Source organism: Colobus angolensis, unplaced genomic scaffold (genome assembly GCF_000951035.1).
Source record: "Colobus angolensis palliatus isolate OR3802 unplaced genomic scaffold, Cang.pa_1.0 Scaffold224, whole genome shotgun sequence".
Taxonomy (NCBI): Eukaryota; Metazoa; Chordata; class Mammalia; order Primates; family Cercopithecidae; genus Colobus; species Colobus angolensis.
In genome coordinates this window covers 4,140,207-4,148,465 of record NW_012115422.1, presented here as the reverse complement: position 1 = coordinate 4,148,465, position 8,259 = coordinate 4,140,207, and the positions used below count along the sequence as shown (strand labels likewise).

General features: G+C 40.3%; 1 long non-coding RNA gene across 1 annotated transcript in view; it reads left to right on the top strand.

The window, feature by feature from the left end:
* LOC105513179 overlaps positions 1-7,511 on the top strand; it is a 29,399-nt gene extending 21,888 nt beyond the window's left edge. Inside the window, exons 4-5 of the long non-coding RNA XR_001001958.1 lie at positions 7,157-7,252; positions 7,450-7,511. This is a non-coding gene — a long non-coding RNA (uncharacterized LOC105513179). The remainder of the gene's footprint in view (positions 1-7,156; positions 7,253-7,449) is intronic.
* Positions 7,512-8,259: the final 748 nt, after the last annotated feature.

The following is an 8,259-nucleotide window of genomic DNA, read 5'->3' as shown; positions in this document are numbered from 1 at the left end:
CAGGATGGTCTCGATCTCCTGACCTCGTGATCCGCCCGTCTCGGCCTCCCAAAGTGCTGGGATTACAGGCTTGAGCCACCGCGCCCAGCCTACAATGACTCTTTTAAGTCAAAAAATTCAAAATAGAATTTACATTCAAAATTATTTGTTCTCCCAGAGCTAGTTAATAAACTCTATTCACAGATAAAAGCATGCTTTCCCTTCAAAGGTATTTCACCAAGACAAGCAACACAAATCTAGATAAGCTGGGAAACTGAGGATACACAGAGGTTCTCCTTAATCTCTGGATATATGGTCTAATTTATCCTTTTTGTGCTCATTTTTTCCCTTTTATCCAGAAATATGACATTACCTTTTTATAAAATTCCTGGAGATTGATCATATCTCTAATGTTTGGGTCTAGAATGTATTTCTTGGCTAAAACATCTCTTTACCCCACTTCCACATGTGGAAAGAAAGAAAACATGGGACTTTAATCTCACAAATGAGGCATGGTGTTGTTTCCTGAAATGAGACAAGGACTTTGGACAGGAACATGTTTAGGCTTGAGATGGTTTTCGTAAACCCAAATTATTCTAGTTCTAGTCTGCCTTTATCGCTCACTGTATTTTGTTTTCATTCATACTGATGAATAATAGACTTGACTGTGTTCCATCATTTATGTCATTAATATTTCCTTTATGTTTGAGTGCTGTGCAGTTCTCCTTGAAACTTGTGTGGGGATTGAACTTGGTGGTGATTTAAAGTAATTAATTCATATGTCAGTTGTTAGCAAGGCCTAGTAATTAAAATCTACTTTAGAGTAAGTTATTAACTCTCCAAAAAAAAAAATGCTTTATCAACTTACTAGTTTTAGTTATTTATTCTACTAGACAGATGAGATAGGGTAGTTATTGACTGTACATAATCACCTATGTACTTTCACCACTGAACACTAGGGTCAAATTGAAGTCTAGGTTATTAAAGTTCATTGTTTTAATCTAGAATAAACCAGTTCAGGTTGATGGGGGAAGGAGGAGAGTGCCCTTGGATCTTGTTATCTTTGCAATATTGTCTCCTTACATTTTGCAAAGTCCATATTTGCTGTCTTCAAAATTCTCAAACTTCTAAACTAAAACACCCTAGACCAAGGATTTCATTTTGAGATCTAAGATATCAAAGTGCTATATTGTTTATGATTTATTTTATAATGCTTTTTAGAAAAACAAACTTTAGATGCTATGATTTCCTTGTGAACAGGCTGCAGGGAAGAAAACAAGTTACATATAATGCACGGGACACAAGTGCAGGCCTTTTATTTGCAGGCCTAAACTAGTCACAAGTTTCCATCTTATGATAGCAAGTTTTCTTTTATTCTGCTTTGTTTTTTGTCTTGACATCCGGTTACATTTATTCAGTTTGAGGGTGTCTTATAATGGGCCCTTTTCTTCCCTCCATTTGACTTGTGATGAACTACTACCAAGGTCAATCCAGGTCCGACTCTTTCATGGAGTCAGTGTGGCTGGGGTAGTGTTTCCCAAGCCAAGCTTGGCATCAGAATTACCTGGGGTGGTTTGTAAAGAACTTTTCAGGCCTCGTTCCAAACCTACTAAATTTAGATCTCTGGTGTGGAGCCTGTAAATCTGTATGTTTGAAACCTTCCCAAGGTGATTCTGATGTCCAGTCATGTTTGGGTCATAGTCCAGAATGCAGTCATGCATTGCTTAATGACAGGGATATATTCTGAAAGAAGTGTCATTAGGTAATTTCTTCACTGTAGGAACATCACAGAGTGTGACTACACAAACCTAGATGGTATAGCCTACTACACACCTAGGCTATGTGGTATAGCCTATTGCTCCCAGGCTACAAACCTGTACAGTATGTTGCTGTACTGAACACTGTAAGTAATTGTAATACAATGGTAATTATGTGTGTATCTAAATGTATCTAAGCATAGAAAAGGTACAGTAAAAACACAGTATTCGAATCTCATGGAACCACTATCATATAAGAGGTCTGTAGTTGAACTGAAATGCCATTATGTTGCCCATGATTGTACTTGGATTTCAGGACTCTGCAGATGCTTGGAGGTCTTATGGGTTTGGCCATAGGACATTGCCTCTGAGAAACTGCCATCAGCTTGCCAGGGATTCTGAAAAGACCAGAGTTGCCTATTTGCAATCTATTCTTCAAGACTATCTACTATGTTGGAAAAAGGCCTAGGTTTCTTCTCTGTCCATTCTCAATCCCTCAGTCCTTGTGACTTATTTGCTTCTTCAAGCTGCCCAGTAGTAGCGATGGTGAAAATAAAATAGACTTTGGTCCTATAGACCTGTCACGGACTCTCAGCTCTGCCTCTTCTATGTGTGCCATTTGCCTCATCCATAAATTTAGTTAATATTATCCTCTCAAAGATGTTATGAAAACCAGAAGAATGTATTTATGTAACACCTAGAACAAGTATACCCTGCATTAGGCATTATTTGTTTGGTTTTACCTGTCCGTCTCAATGAACATGCTGGGCTAATGAAGTGTGTTCATCAATTTTCCCTGATCGTAGCCTTTTAGATTGCTCTGGGCAGTGTTTCTCAAAGTAGGAGACACAGACCACCTACCTGTGATTGATAGGAGGACAGAAATCTGCTCTTATGCACTCTAACCTTCTGCACTTTTCAACTTTTTATTGAAAAATATATATAGAAAGGTGGATTTATTGTAAGTGAACAGCTTAGTGGCTTTTCCTAAACTGAACACACCCATGTAACCAGCACCCAGATCAAGAAATAGAACATTACCAGCATCCCTGAAGCCTCCTCTGCAGGCACACTTTAAGAACCACTGGTCTGGGAAGAGCCTAGCTGGGGCACTGTCCTAAACCACCGACCTGCCTTTCCCTAGCAGGCCAAATCTGCATGCAGTGTCAGCTATTCCCAGTCTGAGAGTCTGGGCACGTAGCCTCACATACACGCTTCATAGTGATGCGACTTCATTTGTAAAAAGGGTCACAAAGGGTGTTTCTATCATTTATATTCCTAGCATACACCCTAAACTGCTTAAAGCAAATGAATTCAGGTCCCAGCCAGAAAGGAGTGGAGATCAGTCATTGCCTGAAAGCATTGGCTGATTACAACACTACAGCATTTTCTCACGGAAGGGTGAATGAGGTGGATTCTAGTGTAATTACCTTTATGTAATTGAAAACTAAATCACCGATGGCTGCAGAGTTTAAATATCCATTTAAATACTTTCAATTTATTGCACTTATTTTTGCAGGACATGCTACTACCAAATAGGCTATTAATTTTTCTAATGGATTAAAATCTGAATAGGTACATTAAAAACTAGCACAGCTCAAATAAATGTCCTCTTTTTCCGAAGATTATTAAAGAGAGTTTTCTTTTTCTTTAACCCAGCTATTCAAATACTCTATTAGACCAGGACCTGTAATAATGCAGGCCTTGTCCAAAAGGGATCAGGTTTCTATGTAATATAATTAGGCGAGACTTTAAATAGTAAGACATGCACCTGTGGTGCTTTTGTCTCTAGCTCCACAAATTTCAACATGCATACAAATCAAGAAGGGATGGGGGTGTTATCATGCAGATTCTGCTTCAGTGGGTGTTGGAGCCTGAGATTCTGGCTTTCTAACAAGCGCCCAGGTAAGTGCTGATGTTGCTGGTTTGAGGACCACACACCTTGAGGAGTAGGAAGAGTATTCATACTGGAAGAGTATTCAGTACGGACTGGAATCCTGCATACATATCTGAGCTCGGTGTTCTGTTGTATATATAGACTTTTAAAAAAAATTAGTAGAGATGGGGTCTCGCCATTTGGCCAGGCTGGTCTCAAACTCTGGGGCTCAAGAGATCCTCCTGCCTTGGCCTCCCAAAGTGCTGGGATTACAGGCATGAGCCACTATATCTGGCCTATATAGACTATTTCTAAGGTCCATTCTAACTGTACAATTCCATGATTCAGTCTCTCTTTGGCTATTAACTAATTTTTTTAGGCATCTGATTCTCATTGTTTATAAGCTGTTATATTAGAGAATGTTTTATACTGGAAGGCCAGATAAAAAGTCTTACTTATGGCAAATAAGTTTTATTTTTCAATCTTCTACAAGTCTGCCTCAACCCATGGGAAATCTTGGCTAATAGTAATATGATACTGGGCTTGGACTATAAACTAAACTTGAGTCAGCAATGTAGGGCTTTGGTTAGATAAGCAAGTAGAAACTTGGGAGTATAACCAAAAGAAAGGGACAGCTAATCCTACCAGAATAGGCAGTATTTACATGAATACTTTTTTCAAATATCCACAACAGGGAAAAGCTGCTGAACACATAAAGAAAAGTTAAAAGCATGGCATTATTTAGCTAGTGAAGGGAGAACAAAGAATGCCTTAAGAATAATTTTTGAATGGCAGCAGAAACCAGCATATCCTCTGAAGTAAATGGCTTTTCAGGACATCAACATAGATTTAGGTTGCCTCTGAAGCAGAACTTTCCCATGATAATAATGATCCTAGGTGGTAGGATTGCCAATGGTAATTTTCTTTCCCAAAGATTCTTACAACCAACCATAAACCTACTACATAACCTATCAGTTGTGTTATTAACTGATATATCAGTTGGGGTTCAGTGCAGACACTTCTCTAGGTACTGAATGCTAAGAATTATATGCTGAAAAATTATATGCTCTTACCATTAGAAGGGCTGGAAGAAGGCTGACGGAGAAGCCTTCTTCCAGCTCTTCTAATGGTAAGAGCATTAAGAGGACTGCTCTTGGGCTTGCAGTTCAGTCCATACAGCTACAATCTAGAGGTCAGGAAGCTACAGAGTTCACTGCTGACATCACAGTCATTTCTCACCGATGAAGTTAGTGGCAATACAGAAGCACAGAAAGTCTGGTCACTAAAAATCACATTTAATGTTGCATGTACATCAACAACTACCAGTGAAAACTAATAGGCAGCCAGACATATTTGTGCATGCCTGAAGTCCCAAACATTTGGGACGCTGAGGTGGGAGGATCTTTGAGCCCAGGAGGTCTCAGCTGCAGTGAGCTGTGATTGTGCCACTGCACTCCAGCCTGGACAGAGCAAGAATCTTTCTCAAAAAATAAATAAATAGAGAGAGACAGAGAAGCAGGGAGGGGAAGAGGAAGGTAAAAAGAGAGGAAGGAAGGAAGGAAGGAAGGAAGGAAGGAAGGAAGGAAGGAAGGAAGGAAGGAAGGAAGGCAGGCTAATAGGCAGGGGAAATAGCCTCTCTCTTCCTTTTACCTTTCAAATTTCATGTCATCATATCTGATTGGCACAATTTAAATTGTATAACAAATCCTATTAGCAGCTCAGCCTAGAATTATAGTTATTGAGCTTTGTTTTAACTCAGTATAAGTCCATCTTTCTTGAAGTATCGCATACAGACAGAAAAATGTACAAATTATAATCACAAAGCTTGATGAATTTTCATAAAGTAAACACACCTACATATAGCTAGCACCCAGATTGGGAGGGAGAAACTACTACTATACCAGAAGCTCCCTTCGTTATCTTTTCTAGGTGCTATCCTCCCTCAAATTGACTGTAATCTTGGCTTCTAATACCCTAGACCAATTTGGCCTATTTTTAAGCATTAGACAAAATGGAATGATATAGTGTGTATTATTTTATTACTGGTTTTTCCTACTCAACTATTTGTGAGATTCATTCATGTTGTGTGTAGTAATAGTATCTTCATTTTCATTGCTGTGTAGTATTCCATTGTATGAATATAACTCAATTTATACATTCTACCAAAGATGGACATTTGGATTGTTTCCAGTTTGAGATTATTGCAACTAGTGCCACTATGAACGCTGGTGTACACACACACACACATATATTTCAGCTGGATATATAAAAGTCTAATTTCTCTGATGCATGGGGTGCAGCTTGAGTAGATACTGCCCAACAGTTTTTCACATCTTCATGGTCTTTTCCATCTTTTAAATTTTAGCCATTCTCTTTAAAGACTAATGCAGTGTATTGAATCTCATTGTTGTTTTCATTTTTCTGATATCAAATAAATTAAATACCTTTTTAATTGTTTATTGGTCACTTGGGTATCCTCTTCCGTGAAATGCCTATTCATATATTTTGTATGATTTTCTATGGGCTTGTCTGCCTTTTCTTGTTCTTTATAGTCCTTTATTCTGGACATGAGTCCTTTGTTGGGTGTATGTATTGAGAATATCTTTTGCCACTATATGGCTTCTTTTTTTTTTTTTTTTTTTTTTTTTGAGACGGAGTCTTGCTCTGTCACCCAGGCTGGAGTGCAGTGGCGTGATCTCGGCTCACTGAAAGGTCCATCTGCTGGGTTCACATCATTCTCCTGCCTCAGTCTCCTGAGTAGCTGGGACTACAGGCGCCTGCCACCAAGCCCAGCTAATTTTTTATATTTTCAGTAGTGACGGGGTTTCACCGTGTTAGCCAGGATGGTCTCAATCTCCTGACCTCGTGATCCGCCCGCCTTGGCGTCCCAAAGTGCTGAGATTACAGGCGTGAGCCACCACGCCCAGCCCACTCTGTGGCTTATTTTATTCACTGTTTTAATAATGTATTTTGATGAAGACATTCATAATTTATAATTAGTTCAGTTTATCAGATGTTTTCCTTTATGGCTTATTTATTTTGTGTGTCTCCAGTTTAAGAAATCTTTGTGGACTCCAAAATCATAAGAGTATTCTTCTGTTTTCTTGTGAAACTGTTATTGTTTCACTTAGATTTACAGTTAATCTAGTATTGACTTTTATGGATGGTGAAAAGTGGGAAGTATAGTTTTGCGCCTTCCAGTTTCTATAATTCTGTAGAGTAGAGATGGAGTATATAGAGAAGGTAGTGAAAATACATTTGAGAAGCCATATCTAACACAGTTAGGTGACTGTTTACACTGTACAACAGTGATACGGTTAGGCTTTGTGTCCGCACTCAAATCTCATCATGAATTGTTTTTGTTTTTTGAGACAAGAGTCTCGCTCTGTCGCCAGGCTGCAGTGCGGTGACACAATCTCGGCTCACTGCAACCTCTGCTTCCAGGATTCAAGCACTTCTCCTGCCTCAGCCTCCCGAGTACCTGGGACTACAAGCACATGCTGCCATACCCGGCTAATTTTTGTTGTTGTTGTTTGTATTTTAGTAGAGACAGGGTTTCACCATGTTGCCCAGGCTGGTCTCAAACTCCTGAACTCAGGCAGTCTGCCTGCCTCGGCCTCCCAAAGTGCTAGGATTACAGGCGCACGCCCAGCTTCTCATCTTGAATTGTAATTCCCAGGTGTTGAGGGAGAGACCTGGTAGGAGGTGACTGGATCATGGGGGAGGTTCCCCCATGCTGTTCTTACCATAGTGAATGAGTTCTCATAGATCTGATAGTTTTATAAGGGGCTCTTCCTGCTTTGCTTCTCTCTCACTCCCTCCTTCTGTCTTGTGAAGAAGGTGCCTGCTTCCCCTTCACCTTCCACTGCGATTGTAAGTTTCCTAAGGCCTCCCCAGACTTACAATCTGTCTGTGATTGTAAAATTGGAACTGTGAGTCAATTAAATCTCTTTTCTTTATAAATTACCCAGTCTCAGGTAGTATCTTCATAGCAGTATAAAAACAGACTAACCGGCCAGGCGCAGTGGCTCAAGCCTGTAATCCCAGCACTTTGGGAGGCCAAGACGGGCGGATCACGAGGTCAGGGGATCGAGACCATCCTGGCTAACACGGTGAAACCCCATCTCTACTAAAAATACAAAAAATTAGCCCGGCGAGGTGGCCGGCGCCTGTGGTCCCAGCTACTCGGGAGGCTGAGGCAGGAGAATGGCATGAACCCGGGAGGCAGAGCTTGCAGTGAGCTGAGATCCGGCCACTGCACTCCAGCCTGGGCAACAGAGCAAGATTCCGTCTCAAAAAAAAAAAAACAGACTAACACAAACAGGTAGCTCTAAATTGTGAGTTTTTCTTAACTCCTTTTCAAGTATGATCTTCTGTGATAGTGATTTTTCACATTTCATACTTCCCTAATGCCAAAAATCCACCTCCAGCAGCTGTTTTGCCTCTTTCTTATCCTGCCCCTTGGAAGAATGTCATCATTGTTGCTGCCAGAGCACTGTGTTCTTTTTCAGAAGTTACAGCAAGAATTGGTCGGCTTTCTTTTTTTTTTTTTTTAATGAGACGGAATCTCGCTCTGTCACCCAGGCTGGAGTGCAGTGGCGTGATCTCGGCTCACTGCAACCTCTGCCTCCCGGGTTCAAGCAATTC